This window comes from Melanerpes formicivorus, unplaced genomic scaffold, assembly GCF_026170545.1.
Source record: "Melanerpes formicivorus ecotype bairdi unplaced genomic scaffold, bMelFor1.0.p_v2 SCAF_29, whole genome shotgun sequence".
NCBI classification, from domain to species: domain Eukaryota; kingdom Metazoa; phylum Chordata; class Aves; order Piciformes; family Picidae; genus Melanerpes; species Melanerpes formicivorus.
In genome coordinates, this window is record NW_027142381.1 from 7,698,943 (window position 1) to 7,717,321 (window position 18,379).

The 18,379-nt window shown below is 42.0% G+C and overlaps 1 protein-coding gene across 11 annotated transcripts in view; it reads right to left on the minus strand.

The window, feature by feature from the left end:
- Nucleotides 1-18,379, minus strand: part of BCAS3 (BCAS3 microtubule associated cell migration factor) — a 383,738-nt gene that overhangs the window by 281,775 nt on the left and 83,584 nt on the right. The gene's annotated exons all lie outside the window — the stretch shown is intronic.

Here is an 18,379-nt window from a genome sequence, read left to right on the forward strand (position 1 = left end):
GAAATTCTTTGCAGTGAGGGTGATGAGACACTGGAACAGGTTGCCCAGTGGCGTTGTGGATGCCCCCTCCCTGGAGCTGTTCAAGGCCAGGCTGGATAAGGCATTGAGTGACCTGGTCTAGTGGAAGATGTCCCTGCCCAAGGTACAGGTGCTGGAACTGGATCATCTTTAAGACCCCTTCCAACCCAAACCATTCTATGAATCTATGCCACCGAAATCCATAAAGCACATGGTGTCACCTGCTTGTTCCTTCAGTGAGCTACAGCATGTCTGAGCAGATGAAGCTGTAAAATATGTTGGTCTATCTGTGGGTCTGATCAGTTCCATATGAGGTACATTGCTCTTGGCTTCATACTCATCTGTTGCCTTTTGGTTTTGCGGGGGGGTTGGGGTTTGGCTTTTCTTTTTCTGTCTCTGCTAACTCGAAGGAGTAGAGAGGTGAAAGAGAACACATTTGTGGGTGGAAAGGAATTGGCTTTAAAACAGAAAGATGGGTGGTATCTGACTTGGCAATTTTGCATGCCTGATCTGAAACCCTGCTGCCTGTCAGGAATAATAATCTAATAAAATGCATTTATTGGAATAAGTGCATTTGATTAAATGCAAGCCAAGGGGAAACAGGCCCTTTGCTTGTATTAGCCACTCTTGCTCAGTAAGTTCAAGGAGGACCTTTCCTACTGGCATTTGCATTTGAAATACAAACATCCACTTGTATCAACAGAGAGGTCCCAAGCACAATACCACAGATGTGAGAAGAAAGTGTATTCCTAAAGCAGCATTTTGAAAGCTTTTCCTTGCTGCTGTTACTCAAACAATAAATCAGGGCTGGCTGACCAGGCTGGCCGTGGGCTTTGCTGTGGTGTTTTCCAGCTCTCATTACTTCACGCTGAAGAGTCAGAGTTTTCAATTACTACAGCTCAGCCATTTGGGTTCTCTCTCTATCTCCTCGCAACAAGAGGCAGGAATCCCTAATCCCAGCAGAGCAAGGGGAACTGGAATCTTGGTCATTACTTCACTTTCACTTTCAAGTGCAGGAAACTTCAACTCAGCTTTTTGAAAGACTTTGTGACAGTTCTCCCCAAAAGTTGTTTAGACGGAAATGTGAGTTAAAGCTGTCACAAGTTCAGGCCAAAATGTTTTCTCTTGTGATATACTTTATGTATGAATAATCAGAGATGAAAAGTGAATAATTCTCAAGGATTTCCTGCTTATTTTTCAAACTGGCATTAATCCCTGTTTAACAGATAACATCTGAAATCAATTGAGAGTCTTGCACACACAGAACCCAGTGGAAATTTATGTGTAAAGCAGATAGCACTTGGTGTGTATCTCGCTGCAAAAAACTCTGATTTGGCTTATCCCTTGTAGGAGGGGTGCAGCTCGGTTCAATTAATGACTGCATCACTGTGTGGGTTTTTCCAATCCACAGAGATGATTAAAATCCAGTTTGAAAGGCATACATGGGGAAAAAAAAAACAACAACAAAACAATAAACTAATAATTAGCAAAGCTTTGCTTTACCTGACAGATATATTTGCCCTAATTTACAGCTTCTTACTTTCCACGCATTCTGGTTGGGAAACAAGAAGCTTCTTTCAGGATAGAAATGTTAGAAAATAGAGAGAATATAGGAATGAAAGCAGGGGGGGAAACCCTAGTACAGATGTAGACTGTGGGTTAAGAGCTATTTCTGCAGTATCAGAAGACTAAACCAGACTCTGGCCTGGCCATAAACTAAGCCCACGCCCTAAATGAGGTGCCAAGCCACAAAAAGCATTTGCGTCAACTGGGAATACAAGGAAAAGAAGGACTTCTAATTATAGGGCCTGGAAGCGGAAGCCCAGAGTGATTAGGAGTTGAGGCGCTGCTGTATGTTTATCTGGGAGCTTCCTCTCGCTCCTTCTCAGCCCGGCTTTGATAGATGAGGGTTGGCCTAAAGGGTGGGATTGAAGTTGCTGATGGTACAGAGAGTTCTCCACAATCCGAAGGAGACAGAGACTGAATACTAAAGGCTTCTGTGGCCTTGTAGGAACATAACTCTTTTCAACTAGGCGTCAGCTGGTTAGCCCAAAAGGCAAAATTAGAGAGCAGCAAATCTCTGTTGGGTACTTGCTATAAAATCTAGGAAACCTGAGCAGCCTGAGCATCTCCACCACATCCTATTTATAACACCTACCTAATTGCATGGTTGTTTTGTTATATGCATACAAATGAGGGACAGACCATTTCACCTTGGGTTTCAGTTTGAGTAACTTCTCTTTCAACAATGCCAGAAGGGTTTTTCACAGAACCCTAGAATGTCAAGTTGGAAGGGTCCCCAGGGATCATCTGATCCAACCTTTTTAGGTGACAGTGGAGTTGAAATGAGATGGCCCAGCACCCTGGCAAGCTGAGTCTTAAAACTGACCAATGTAGGGAAATCCACTGCTTCCCTTGGGAGATGATTTTTCTGCCTTCCCAAACAAACTCACTCTGTAATTATACACTGAAGAACTCAACACGTTCAAGCTGTGTTGGATATGTTTTAAAAACACCATGGGCACAGACATTAGGCAAGCAGGAGCACATCTGCCTGGAGGAAGCCCATATTCATGGATATACTTAGTTAGGAATGCAGCCCTTCCATTCCACACACGCACAGCCATGGAGAGACCTGCATGGCCACCACGCCAACATGCTGTTTGCATGAAGAGTGATTAAAAAAACATGAACAGTTCCACGGATTTGGGGTTTTAGCTATGAGCACAGGCACCATGCAATGTTAATATTATGCTTCATAGCTTTGTAAATTACAAGACCAGAGAGCTCAGCAGAACCACATCGACTTACAGTCACAGATGGCATTGGGTTGGAAGGGACCCTCAGAGGTCATCTTGTCCAACCCCCTTGCAGTAAGCAGGGACACCTCCAACTAGAGCAGGCTACCCAGGGCTACGCCTAGTCTGATCTTAAATGTCTCCAGGGACAGGGCCTCAGCATTCCTGCCTTCTGCATCCTAATTATATGGATTTCCATCCCACTGCAGCTCCCTCACAAAAGCAGTTTGTGTATGCATCCTAAGATGTGACAAAGTTTCTGTGGCCCGTGGTTTTATGAAACATATGACCTGACCTATGAACAGTAGCTTTATTTACACCCACTTAACTCCTCTCTGAGGCTGATGCTCATCAAAATACAGCCAAGTACAAGTGCTAAGCCCATATGTGTTTCCAAGTGGAACACATGTGCCACAGTTAACAAAATGTGATCTCAAACACACCTTAACTGACTAAAGAAAAATCTGATTTTAACAACAAAATAAAGCAGAGATCCAAAGTACTTGGAAATAAACCTGACAAAGTTCCAGCAAGGCAAAAGAAAGGAGGCAATAAGAAGTTTATTTTGTGAATAAATAATTTCCCATAGCTGTTCTCTGGAGATCTCTGTGCTCTGTCACCTGCTTGGTGCAATTATAAAGTTAATCTGCGTATTTGGAGCTTGGAGTGGCTGCATGGAAACCCTCAGACACTTCCCATGTCCAACAGACAGCTCACCAGTATGCTTTATACACTGCAAAACTACTCCCCAGTTTCAAACACTAACTGACTTCAGCTGGTGGCTCAACAAACACTAAAACTTTATCAGGATGGATTTGTCCCTCCCAAAACTAAAGGATGTACACTGAGGGCAGCTGAGTAAATGAGGGCAAAAGATCAAAGGGACCAGGCTCCCTTTTTCTGTTAACCCTGACTGCAAATTCCTCCAACAGGGAACACAAATCCATAGCCACGACCCTTACATTGATGTTCTCAGCTATTACAGTGAACGTTTGTTCTGCTGAAACACACTGCTGTCCTCTTCTCTTTTCATTGGAGTAACAAAGTAAATGTTACAGAGAGAGGGGGTACCTGAAGTCATGAATTACTTCTCACCTTCTGGCCCAGCATATGGGACACAGAGACACAAGCTTTGTAACTGCAACTCCTCGACCGCGATGCCACGATGTTAATTTTGCTGTGCTTGTCCTCAAAAGCAGTCATACAAGTTGAAAAACAAAAGTGAGAAATAAACAGAGGAAACCCAAAGAATTCTCCTGTCATTAAATAATTAGAGCTCATTTTGCTCTAGATGACACATCTGGGAAGCTGCTGTTCCAGAATGAGATGAATCTTGCAAACTGGAGAAGAAAGGTGCAAACGCTGAAAACCCCGAGCAGAGCGGAGGTGCCGGTAGCAGCCACATCAATAAACTACCTCTCATTTCTCCAGACCCCAACTAATCTTTATGCTTAGTAAAAGACTCTTTGTGCACCTTAGGTGGGGAAAACAGAAAGGAAAGACTATTCTGGTTATCTGTGAGGCACTATCAATCCTTCCCCACAGTCAGATCAAGCATTTTTCTGCCCACTTGCTCTGATCAACGGGAAAAACTTCTGCAGAGGCATTCTAATTTAAACCTCTTTAACTATTAACTCAAGGCCACCATCACATTTCAATATAGAACATTTAAATAATCAGAGGACTTTCAGGTCCGTTAAAGGTGCAGTCAGGCATCCAAAGGGGTACACAGTTTAATCTCTTTTACTGCTGGTCCAACATTCATTTTCTCGTTATTAATGGATGGAAAAGCTCTTTTGTAGGCAAGGAAGCGTGATTATTTACAATTTTAGATGTGTTGCATTTCACAGCTCTCAGCTGCTAAGCTGGCAGGAGTAACACTTCTGGAAAGCAGATCTCTTATTTACTATATTTAAAAGAAAATAAAACCAGCCCAGCAGGTACTGCTAAAGCAGCACCTTCTGAAGCTGTTTACTAACTGAGTGTCTGATTTGCAGAGTTTCTCTCTGGCAAGCAGATCACTTACCTACCACGTTTAAAAGAGAAAAAATAAATGAGCAGGTATTTCTAAAGCAGAACCTTTACAAATGATTCTTAATTGAATTGTCTTATTTGAAATGTTCCTCTCTCTAAAATGACCTCATTAACAACACAATCAAAGTACAAAAATGAACTGGATTGGAAATGTTACTGACCGGTTTCAGAAACAGATTAAGAATCAGGGATCCTTTGTGATATTCATCTCTGGCACCAAGTTACTGAGTGACCTTCGATGTGTGACAGCATCTCAATCCTCCAGTTTTCCCAAAATTAGCTCTCAATCCCTAAGATTCAAAGTCTGAAGCTCTTACAGTTCATTTTCAGCATACCCTTCCTTTTTAGCCTAGACTGAAGTCATACCCAGAGCTTTGAGTTCTGCTCTTTATTTTCTACGCTGTTTGCAAACTTCTCTCCTAGCCCCTCTCTCCCTTGCACTGCTGGAATTATGCCACCATTCATTCAGTCAACAAACACAGCTTGAAAATCCCCCCACTTCTTGTTCACTGAGAACTCCTTTCTTCCTCCCTAAACCTATTTCTTTGCAATCATTCTTACCACCTTCCCTTTAATTCCATAAGGATCAAGCCTTACATCCTGCATCTCATTCCTGCCTTATGTAGAAGTTATCTCAGTCCCATTCTGAACTTGGAAGGTCGCTGCATGAATTTACACTTCGATAGGTGTAAGTGATGTGTGTTACTCATGTATGTTAGGAGGTATTTCCCTATCCCAATTTGAAAGCTGGTGCTGCTGCCACATTGAAGGTGTACTTAGCTACACCTACAGTAACCTTGTACTTAATTATTGCAATTTCAGTTTGGTTTTAAGGGCTTGTGCTGAAAAATACTGTGTCTAGAGCTCCCTCTAAAATGGTAAGAAGCCCCAACAGCATCCTGTAGCTGGCAAACACTTCCATGGCTCCATTTAAGAGGTGTAGAGAAAAGCTTTTATTGAAAAATGCTGTCCCAGGAGGAGACCACCACTAAGCCTTTGTAACAAAATGTCCTTTTCAGAGGCTGTGAAGTCTACTTATTTGCCATAACAAATTGGCAGCTGAAGCACAACCTCTGAAAAAAAATCTGAACACAGGATAATTCTCATCTTTCCTGGCTACCCACAGCCACCTACTACACTTTCTTGGCAGTGAAGCCTTCCTTTCCCCAGCCTAGCTGAGAAAGCAGGCACAAACCTTATAGTAACAGTAGTAAGATTTAAGCACACTTCAAAGAGACCCTGCAAACTTCCACCCTTAACCCAATTCCTAAAACAAATACAAGCAATAGACACATTTGTGTGTGTGCTCCCAGTAACAAGGAGTAAGAGCAAAGAAATGACAGCCCTGCTGCTCATCAGTGAAGGTTAATTCTATAGTCCAAGTCCAAATCAGCTAGTCCCAGCTCAACAGCAAATTAGACATCTGAAGACACAGGGAGGTCCAGCAGTCCTGTAATAAGTTACTGGCTTGTACTATTACAGTTACTATGCAACTATGACTTTCTGAAGGAATTCATGTCAAAGGCTGTGCCAAACACACCACAGAAGAGAGAAAGGAGAAGGGACACGGATCTGAATGCAGCCTGCTCTAACCACAGTGCCCATAGCAGCTGGGCTATCTCCTTTGAAACCTTGGCAGGACAAGAGAACATGAGGCTGTCACCGGCTCAGATTCTGTACTGCCAGTTATCACTGCTGAAAAAGAGGAATTAAGACTTGAGTGCAATTTCCCAAGCTGCTTCCCTCAGCAGCTCAGCCTAACTTCCCAAATTCTTTACCATACTACTACAGAACATGAGATTGCAGAGGAAGAACAGTGCAGTTCACATTGCAGATGGACAGGAGAGTGATAGATGTCCTAGGATCCCTCAAAATCAAACTCCATACCTGACTATTGAGACTCTCAGGATTAGTGGACATCTCAAAAATTCAGGGCTGATTCCTCTCTGGTTTACTACATTGGGAAAAGGACACATCTATGTGTTTTCACATCCCACTTACATCACACTCACTTATCCTTAAGATCTTGTGACCAAACTGCATTATAGTAGCGAGTGAGGAGCTTCTGTGTAAAGGTTACAACCAACTGATAAGTGTGTTGGTCCTGGGAAGGTCTGATTTATAATTGATCATCAGCAAAGGGCAGCTTGGTTCTGTGTTTCAAGACAAGCCAAGTTGTTCTTCCCTCGTGTAAGACAATCCCAATCCAAGGACACAGAAGAATACATAAAACCCAAGCAGAATACACAAAACCCAGGCAGAATACACAAAACCCAAGCAGAATACACAAAATCAAAGGAATTGGAGCCATGTGATCAGTCGCCACAGTGGAGAGCTGGCATCCCCCTGAATGCTCGTAAGGAATGGTGCCAGCTTTAGGAACAAAAATGAACTGTCTCAAATGTCTATAAGGGCTGAGGAGTAAATATCTCAGCAACCTGGCAGAAACACAGCGTACTGCCTGGAAAAATGCTCCCAGAGTTCAGCTGGAGGCGGGGGATTTTACTTCAGACACCAAGGTTATTCACTCTAACACCCACTTACAGAACTGCAGCATGAATCCAGCAGCCAGAAATCCTGGAGATTTCTCTGTTTTCTACAGCACATTCTCTTCTTGCCTCACCACCACTGACTCCACCACAACCCTGGCTGAGACAGCTTACACCACTGAGGCGTAGACATAAACTGCAGCGGGCAGAAAATGGCATTTCTACCTCATTTTCATAGGAAATTCTCCTCCTGCAGCCTGTCCTGGTCTAGAATGCAGGGAGGCTGTGGAAGTGTTAAAAACCTTAAAAATACATTAAAAAATGCTGGTGTTGGCTGTAGGAAGGCAGCACATACACAGCACATGCCCACTCCTGCAGCACCCTTCATTTGTGGGGCTGCTGTTACAACTGTGATCCCACAATGTGTGTGTCAAGAAGAAGTGATCTAAAACACACCTTCCTTTGCAAGCTAGAGAGGACCTGGCCCTTCCTCCTCTCCACAGGGAGAGGAGAAAGAAACTTATTGACCCATGCACTAGATAAATGGACAGACTATCCATTAACTAGTGAATTGCACAGAATGAAATTATGTTAGAGACAATAAAATGAATATGACTTTAAAGCGTTCATTAAAACTGTCACCAACCATCGAAAACTTAACCTATAAACCACAGCCAGCATCTGTATATCATCCAAAAAGCTTGCCAAAAGACACAATTTACCTGTGCAATCATCAATACTTTTGACACACAGGAAATTTTGCACCTACAATTGATCATAAAATCAAGAACACGACAAATACATTGAAATTCTAGTATCAAGAGATTTCTCAGGCATCAAATAAAGGCATGAATAAAAAACTAAAATAAGAGGACAGAAGAGGAGAAAAGGAAAAGATAAAAGGAAAAAGAGAAGAAGGAAGAAGGAAAAGAAAAGGGAAAGGGGAAGGGGAAAGGGGAAAGAAAAGGGGAAGGGGAAAGGGGAAAGAAAAGGGGAAGGGGAAAGAAAAGGGGAAGGGGAAAGGGGAAAGAAAAGGGGAAGGGGGAAGGGGAAAGGGGAAAGAAAAGGGGAAGGGGAAAGGGGAAAGAAAAGGGGAAGGGGAAAGGGGAAAGAAAAGGGGAAGGGGAAAGGGGAAAGAAAAGGGGAAGGGGAAAGGGGAAAGAAAAGGGGAAGGGGAAAGGGGAAAGAAAAGGGGAAGGGGAAAGGGGAAAGAAAAGGGGAAGGGGAAAGGGGAAAGAAAAGGGGAAGGGGAAAGGGGAAAGAAAAGGGGAAGGGGAAAAGGGACAAGGGAAAGGGCAAGGGCAAAGGGAAAGGACAAGGGAAGGGCAAAGGGAAGAGGGCAAAGGGGAAAGGAAACTAAAACAAATCAGCTTAATTTGGTCACACATTCGTTAGCTAAAAACTTAAGTGTTGGGAGAACAGCTGAGTATCAGTGACAAAAAAAATGCTTAACTAAAAAGCACTTCCTCAGGCAATAGCAAAAAGTTTTCCAATCATAAAATCCTTTATTTCCACCTGAACACTTGTGTCAGAATCTTCCCTGTTTTTACTGGCATCACTGCAAGTCAAAATGGTGATTTATGCCTCGACAGCCAATTTGACTTTTCTCCTTCCCTATCTCTAGGAAAAGGCAGCCTTTGGGTAAAGCGCAGGGTGATTTGTTGTGTCAAGTCTCATCCCATCAATAAGACAAGTTCCCCTAAAAAAAGAATATTCATCTTTGTGCCACATATTGCTGTAAATCCTCGGAAATCCCAATTTTATGACTCTAAACCATGTCAGATAAACAGAATGCATGTGGCAGCTACACTGCTGACTCCAAATGCTCACGACTATGTTCCTCTTTTCCAGCAAATCTCACCAATTCTGGCCCCCGTGAGCCAGGTTTCGTAGATAAAAGATGCTGCTGTAGTTTTTGCCTTAAAAAAAAACCCCATATATAAAAATAAAAGTACAGAGAGAATTAAATGCAGAGGGGTTGGTTATTTCCAGGCTTGTTGATAACATTTGCTACAGCAAGATGAGCAGCTGGTCTGGATTGCGAGGCTGAACCAACTGCTTCCTGTCACATTTAACAGTTCAGCATCATTTAAAGTCTCAATATCAGGAGGAAAGTGAAAAGAAACCCTGTAACTTCCATCCCTGTGTCACCTGTGTTAAACCCTTGATCTTTCTAACCTCAAAATCCAAATAATTTACCATTTTTACTGCTCAAATTTGACAGTTTATCATGAAATTGGCTAATAGAAATGGTAAATAGAAGGTAAAAGCCTATCTGTCTGGAACTGATTTCTGCAACACTGATCTGATTTCCTTCCTTATGGATTCCATTTTTCTGGCATTATCCACGGCTGTACAGGACCTGCACAAGTGTGGACAACAATGTATTTAGCAACTAATATTCAGCTATGGCACAAATAGGACTTCTCTAAGTTGCTTTTCGGCGTGGCAGAGTAAAGTCAGTTTACCAAAATAAAACTACAGCCCCGTAGGCTCTAAAATGACTCTTAAAACCCGTGGGTAACAGTATCTGCAGCATGCATGGATGTGTATAATTTACACAGGAGTTGGTTTTAATTATCACAGTTCATAAAGGCTTTTCTACCTTCGATCTGTCATGACGGAGAGAAGGATTCCGTTTGGTTGCACCACGTTAAAAAAGCTATAAAAGGATCCTCCCTTCTGGCCTCCTAAAATGAAGATCCTTTAAGCATGTCCAGTTTGCTGAAAGAGCTAAGCAACAGACTGCAGGATGCTTATCAGTTGTGCTGCACTTTGGGAAGCCTCACCAGTCATGACTGAAGGGACCTACCTCTCACCACCCAGCGCGAGTCCCCCGTCCTACTCGCACGACTAAGCCGTGCAAGCTCCCTGCCAACATCATAAATGCTGCCATTAAAATATTTGTTTTAATTCTGACCTCAGAGTCACAGCTAATAAACAAGAAAGGCAATGAGAAATTGAAAAACAAACTAAATGCAGCTGTTGGACTGGCCGTTTCACAACTGTGTTTAACTGCATCCTTTAATTTCACGTCTATGAATAGAAGCCATACACCACAGCCTGCATGCCAGCTACTCAACCAAGCAGGATTTGCTTTTTGAGTTCATTTTGCAGTGTTATTCCGTCATGTAACTTTTACTGTATTTTTAAGTTTTCATTTGAGATGTGGTCTGCAAACAATGGCTAACTATTTGCCAGGGGTTTCTCATTAGAGCACGGCCTAGCTGTGGACAGCGTTTGCCTCAATTTTCCACAATCCTCCTCACACACAGGAGGAACAGGATTTTACTTTTGGGGGGTGGATGTGTGCTGCATGTTTGTGTGTGTGCCTGTCCAGGGCCCATTCCATTGCATCCAGTGACCCCAAAATGAGTATTTTGGAAACTGTGCATTTAGAAACTGTTTGGAAATGCATTACAATAATCACGTGAAGGACTAGATAGAGAGGAATGAAACACAAAGTTTATAGGCTTCCCCAAACCTCTCCCTATACCTTAAAACACAAAAGGATTGGGTGCTGGGGTTTTTTTAATTATGTTTTTAGAGCAATTAAAATCTCCTTTCCAGAATGCACAGGATTACAAAGGGAGAATCAGGAACATGCTTGAAAGAAATCCACTTAGAAAAGGGAAATCGAGCCCACATCCTCTTAAAACTGGAGATACGAAGAAGGAATGAAATGATTAAAACTGAGGGTAGAAAGCAAGCCAGAATGCCTCATTTCTTTTGGAATATATTCCTTCCTACAGATCATTAGATTTTTTGGGGGGAAAAAAAATAGAGCAGATTGGTGTGGTTTTCAAGTAGGTAACATCCTCCTCATCTCAGTTTTCCGGTTTGGGATGTGGAAAGGTACGAAATCCCACCTCACAGCTCTCCAAAAGCAAACATCCAGTTTCCTTTACGTGTAGGGGGCCCTATTTTCATTGCAAAATAGGAACAATCTCACTAATAATTTCATATAAATGTGTAGAAGCCCAGCTTCCAAACTCTATACACCCTGAGAGCTTCATATTGAAATGTCTGACAAAACAAAAAAAAAGGCAAAACAAAACCTCAAAAGGAACAAACAGAAAAACCCCAACAGACAAACAAATCAAACAAAACAAAAGCAAACAAAACACCAACAAAAAACCCAAACAAAACCCAACAAAACAAACAAAAACAGCCAAAAATAAGTGGCAAATCCCACTGTCCCACTGCAGTCTTCATCTCAGTTCAGGGTATTTGCATCCCCAGCTTTGCTCGTGTCCCAAGACCAGAGATGAAAGTAAAGCAGTGACTCCTTTGGATCAATATTAAAAGGAGCAGCAATAAAGCAAACCATTTGAATGAAGCCGTGCACAGACATTTCCACAGCAGACCATGCCAGAGCTCTCTGCAGCTCGCTGTATTTACTGCCTTTACCAACAGCAATCATCTCTGTGTCTGCCATGGAAGAGGGAACAAAGTGAATTAGTTTTAATAGACTACGGCTGACATCAGAATTGGTGAGGTTTTTTCCTCCTTTCTAAATCACAGAGTCTAATAACACAGCATAATGAAAAATGAGGATATTTGTATGGTTCCTTCAGTCTCCAGTCTAGACACTCTCTAGTTTAGACTAATCCAGTTTACCATTGAGCAACTGATTCTAATTGGTAACATTTAATCCTTTCCCTTCCCTCTCTCCATTTCCTCTCCTCATTTCAGGCCCTGCATACACTTACAGTTCCTGGCAGACTATCATCAACACGTTAAAAGCTTGGAGGCTTTTCTGTAAACAGCATAATTTAAGTAACCCCCTATGGTGTACTCCTTCCTTTTGTCAACTTCCAGAATTTAATCCAGGCTACCTTCATCCAGGGTTTATATAATAAGCTCTTGTGGATTTACATTATGGAGCAGACAGGATTCTTCTGGGATACTCTCACGGCTGCAGCGCTCTGAAAATGGTTTGTACCTGGGGCTTTTATTACAGGAGGAGTGAAATAGAGAAACTAGATAAGTGGATAAAGATATAAAGTATAGAAATGTATCAAGATATCATCTATAAATATGAATGATGCCATATCTGAAATTTATTAGAACAGACAGAACACTAAAATATAAGAGGTATCTATTATAACATGTATCTAATATATATCTAATATATATATCTATAAACATAGAACATATAAAAATATAATACAAAAATCTATTATATCATACACAATATAAATGATATAAGACATACAAAATCTATTGCTATATTTATAATATAAAAATGCATTAAAATATATTTATATGTATATATATATATACATATTTATACATACACACACACACACAAACTTTATACATATAGAAGTTTAAAGCCTCCTAACAACAAATTCCTGCCTAATGTTGCATGGACAGAAAAAAGCTCTTAATAACCAGAGAAATCTTTACCATTTCTTTTAATTATTATTCAGGCTACATTTTAATGATGGTAAAAATTCCACCACAATAAATCCAGGCCTTGGTGTCAATACTGCTGTTTGACTTCACACAGCAGAAAGTTGTCCCTGGTTGTATGATTGTTAGTGACTGGCATTTCTAAATAGCTTTGATTTAGAGCATGGAAAAGGCCAAATCAGTGTTCTAAGACAAAACTGAAGGCTGCTGTCCTGCAAACCACAGCAAGAGAGCACACATCTCATCTCTAAAAAGAACACCATGGAGGTGAGATCATCTGCAACTCAGCGTAGCCAACAACGTCCTCAATTAGTTTTGTGTGGCCAAGGTGCAATGACTGCAATTCTATAAAGAAAATATTTGTTCCTGGCCCCAATCTAAAGCTCTTCAGCTTTTGTTCAGAAATATCTATGTACATATATGATCAGGAAAAATCTGAAGTGTAGCTTTGGAAGTATATTTCCAGATATGAAGTCTTAAAAAAGCTAATCTCCATTACCTAATGCAAATTAAACAGCGCTAAATTTTTGTCTGGATGCTCTGTTCACACTAAGTTGGCCTTCAATTCATCCAGAACTGAATATTCCAGCTCAAAATAAATCAGGCCACTGTTAGCACTAAGTAAAAGCATCCACACAAAAGCTTAATGTGATTTTCATTTAATAAGTGAATTAAAGTTCTTAGAGTCTCTTTGTAAGTATAAGCCTCTTGTTTCCACTACACCAACACACATGCCAGAGGTACATTAATAAAGTCCCCAGTCTATTAATGTTACTTCACTTCCTTGTATTATTTATTCTCTTCTTGGAGAGTTTTAATAAAAGCCTTGGAGTCCTCCTAAAAGTTGGACGCTGCCTTCCTTTGTTCAGAAACGAAGGAGAGGACACAGAGCTCTGAGCTCTGTCTGCAGCAGCTGCTCTGCACAGACCATCGGCTGGCTGTTCAGAGAATCACAGAATGGTTTTGGTTGGAAAAGACCTTTAAGGTCATTGAGTCCAACCATTACCTAACTCTCCATGTGCTAAATATTCTCAGAACTCAGCTCACTTCTCTCACAATGGTCTTTGTATGCCGAAGAGATGTGACTTTCATGTGAATCCTTCTTATTTAGGATGAAGAATTATTATTCTCCTGACCAGCTCCAAAACTGAGCTACAATCAAACAAAATCCAGTGATTCCATTCAAAACACACTGCATAGCTGCAGCACCCAGCCTGTGGATGGCCTGTCAGCCACAGCTCCCCCCCCGCAGATTCATCTGGCTTCTTGTCCATCTCCAAGCTGAATCAATTATTCTGCTGGCAGGAGCCTGTTCCTGGTCATCACCTGCACTGGGGCCCCACCATTCCTTCCTCTGACATGCCAGCATCCTTGCCACAGCCTGCGGTGCAAGCCTCACTCCATGGGTAGGGGTTGTGGTAAAAAACAAATAAATACCATGTGGATGCACCACTTGAGTGAAAATACTGCAAAATCAGCTCCCTTTTCCCTGTCAATCCACAGCATCTCCTCCACGGCACTGGGTAATGCCAATTTATTACTGTAACATTTATTTAATGCATTCAATATTGGATGGATGTCTGAAAATCAAAACATGAGTGCTTCAGAAGAGGGAACTTATCTTCATGTCAGTCACAAAAGCAACCACTGGCACATAAGGCATTATAGAAATAAATCAGGATTCTGGACGTGTAATAAAGTGTGCGGAAAGACCCTGCCAGTTTCCTAGGGAAGAAAATGGTACATGAAATACTCCTGTTCTAGCAATTACAAAAAGAAAACAAGTGACAGTGCCAAGTCACCTGAACTTGAAGCTTGGAATCAGATTTACTAAGCACACTTCCAAACCCAGAAGAAGGATGTTCTACAGGGAGTCTGCCCCTCGACCAGGAGGAACACTGCCACCAAAGCTGGCAACAGGACTGCACAGAGAATGGACTAAGGAGGCTCACAGCATCATTTTTATGTTTACCAGTAGAATAAGGACCAAGTTAGCATTTGATGCCTGTTTCCCAAGGATTCAATCAGTCCCAAATGGCAGAGGAGGACCAGTTCTTTCTCACTTTTATTGAGCTACTACATCTCTTACCTAGTGAAATGAAAAAAGTTAAGCGGAGCAGAAACAGCAATCCAGGCAGGGACACAGCTCTAAGAAATTCCACAGGACTAAGGGATCCTGTGGATGAGAAGCCTGGCCACAGATTTTCAGCTGTACTACAAATGCTCCCCTCCCCTTCTCTCCACTCCACATCCCACTCCTCCCTTCCCCCCCCACCCCCACACAAACCCCAACAACAAAAAAAACCAACAACCAATTCAGCAACCTACAGCCCACAGTAAACCATCACAACTTACACCCCATAACAATCCAGCATAAATGCTTTTGAAAACTAAAATTTGATGTACACAGGAAAAAAAGCCCACAGAATTTAGTTCCACCTAAACCACCAGGAACTGCAGTTTTTCTCCTTTATGTATTTTTTTTCCTTTCTAATGATAACCATGACTGTATGTCTTAGACTGAGACTTTTACAGTCTCCCTAAGATCGAGTGACTCAGAAGCAAGGTTTTATTAATGTAAGGGTCTGGAAGAGGTGTCCAACAACATGCAAGGCAGCATTTAAGAAAGAGAATAACTATGGCGCACCCTAAACATACTCAGAAGTGGTATTTCAAGTTTGTTATTTTATGATCCAAGCAGATTTTCAGGGCAGCCAGAGATCCAGCGCAGAAAAGCTAACTGCAGGCCAAGCCTCTGCTTTCTTTGAATACCTCAAAAACAGGAAAGGGGGGGGGAAAAATTCTACAGGTTTGCCTTGAATTTAAACAAAAGGTAGATCTAATGCCAGCAAATTCACTATAGAAATGTCTACCCAGCACAAGGAAATGCTAGGCAGGAAAACCTCCTGCTTGTTGGTTCATGATTCTGCCCTGCAAGGCAGCTGAAGCGAAGGGCTGAGTGTACAGCGAGCTCCCCTTGCCAACTAACCCAGCTCACAACTCCACATGGATTATTTACCTTGCTGGGAAGAAAAAAAAACCACCCTCCCAAAGTCTCAAAACCAAAGTAAACCCAAACAAAATAACAACAAAAAAGCCACTCTCCCCATCAGCAAGATTCCCACCATGGTTTACAACAGATTTGCAACCAGCCCCGTAATAACTGCAGGTATTTTGGGCACTGAGCGCAGTAAAGGATTTCTTCTTCATTTCAGAAAGAAAGATTAGGGGAAAATCTGACATTTACTGACATCAGCAAGCCTCTTTCCTCCCCACTGGATTGTTTTCTGATATTCCTACAATGAAGCAACATCTCACCCCTTCCCAGGAGCTATTCTCACCACGATACCTGCAAATTCTGTGCTGTTACTTCGTTTAAATGAGTCCCTAGGAAGCTCCTGGTTCAGTACAAAAACAAGCAGCAGAAACCCTCCCCAGATTTATCTTGCTGGTAATTGATACCTCTAAAATACAACTGAAATGGGTTGTGGCACTGTTGTACTGGTTCAATAGACAAAAATCCTCTACATTCATCTTCCACTGAGCCTCAGTGGTTGCCAGTGGCAGTGCTGCCTTGGGTTTAGATTTTTTCCAAACATGACCCTGTAAGTTTTCACAGACTTGAATATCTGAGGAGCTCATGGCTGAGACAGGATGAAATTAAGCTTTAAATCACCCATGGAGAGCAACAGATCAGTGCTCCCTGCTTGCTTTCATAGCAAAAGTTTGTAGCTGCTAGGTTCTAGTGCAGCCACCACTTGAAATGATGAGTAGAAGTGTTCTTCTACTGCAACCAGCCAGTAGACAAAGCCAGTATCAAAAGCCACCTCTTGTTTTGTTCTGCTCTGTAATGAGATCAGCTTAATTGGCAATATACAATGGATGATGTTACTTACAACACTGGCTTCAAACAAAATTCTGCCTTGATGTTAAATCAAGAATAGAGAAGCCTGTGTGAAGTGCTGCTTTCACAGCACTCACAGCTGAGCTAGGAGTTTTCAGCTGGTTTGAGACTGCTCTGCTGTCCCCAGAACATGCAGTACAATTCAATACCTTGCTGTCAATCACCCCTCTTGCAGATACCTCATAACATCCATAATTTGCAATCAGGCAAGCAGAACATCAATTAGACAAAGCATTTTGCCATTAAGTACCTTACTGCACCATTAGACCTGAACAGTTTGTGTGTCATACACAAGGACTGCAGGTTTAGTACCTGGGCAGACCAAAAGGCCTTGATTCTAACAAATAATTCAACTCTATGCTAATGTATCCTTCAGTGTGAAAAAAAGAACAAGTTCATTTGCTTTTGCATAAACATTCTGCTTCCCTTACATCTATTTAATCACAAAAACTGTCCTCAGGAGGCATTTAATTATTATTTATAAAGCATTCTAATTCAAGCAGATGTTTTTATCTCACTCAATTAGGAGGGTACAGAAAAGGACTACAAAGATGATGAGGGGACTAGAACATCTCTGTGATGAGGAAAAGACTGAGAGAATTTGGGCTCTTTAGTCTGGAAAAGAGCAGACTGAGGGGAGGGATCTCATCAATACTCAAAGGGTGGGTGTCAGCAGGGTGGGACCAGGCTTCTTTCAGTGGTGCCCAGGGACAGGACAAGGGGTAACAGGCACAAACTTAAGCATAAGAAATTCCATCTAGATACAAGGAGGAACTTCTTTAATTTAAGGGTGATGGAGCACAGGAACAGGCTGCCCAGAGAGGTGCTGGAGTCTCCATCTCAGGAGACATTCCAAACCCTCCTGGACATATTCCTGTGTGACCTTCTCTAGGTGAGCCTGCTTGGCAGGGGGGGTTGCAACTGATGATATCCAACCCCTACTATTCTGTGATTAGCACTACTCAAGTGCAGGTATTCTCCTTCTACCAGAAGGAAACAAACATATTCCTGTTGATTCTCAGTTCAATGCACAGGGTTCCACAAGACAGTTCCTTAAGCATGAGAAGCAAATTGAGGCAGATGAGAAGAGGGTTTTTTCTGTCAAAACCTCACAGTGAGAATGCTGTGAACTGCACATGGCTATTAAAGAGTTCTGACACAACAGATGGGATGTCAGAGTAGGACCAACTGGACACTAGAAGTGAAAACATAAATGACAGACATTTAATTTTATTCTTTGAAATGTGACTTCATCCTCAAGATCTTGGTGGCATTTGGACAAGCTGAAGCTGTTGATTCACTGGCCACTGCACCCAGCCAAAACATTCCCCTTTTCTGCTGTCTCTAGAGCAGTAAAGATGTTAATTGCCAAATTCTTAAAAGGTATTAACAGACAAGCTTTGCAGTTATCTCTGCTGCCCACAGCCACAGTTATTTCTGAAGAGGAATAGGTGCTTTAGAGGAATACCTTTAAGGTATTTTCAGCTTACAGTTGATTTCACTCAGGAGAGGATCACCAACTCTTCATCAACCAAGCACACAATGGCAGCCTAAGTTACTTGAAAACCAGTGCCAGTGAAAGGACTTGTTTTATTTTCCTGTTTATGGAGGAGCACAATTTAACTGAGGTGCTGGCCCTCTGGATAGCTGTGCAGCAGAACATCTGGATACCTGGCTGGCAGGACAGCCAGCAGAAAAGAATTCCTTACTATTTCTGC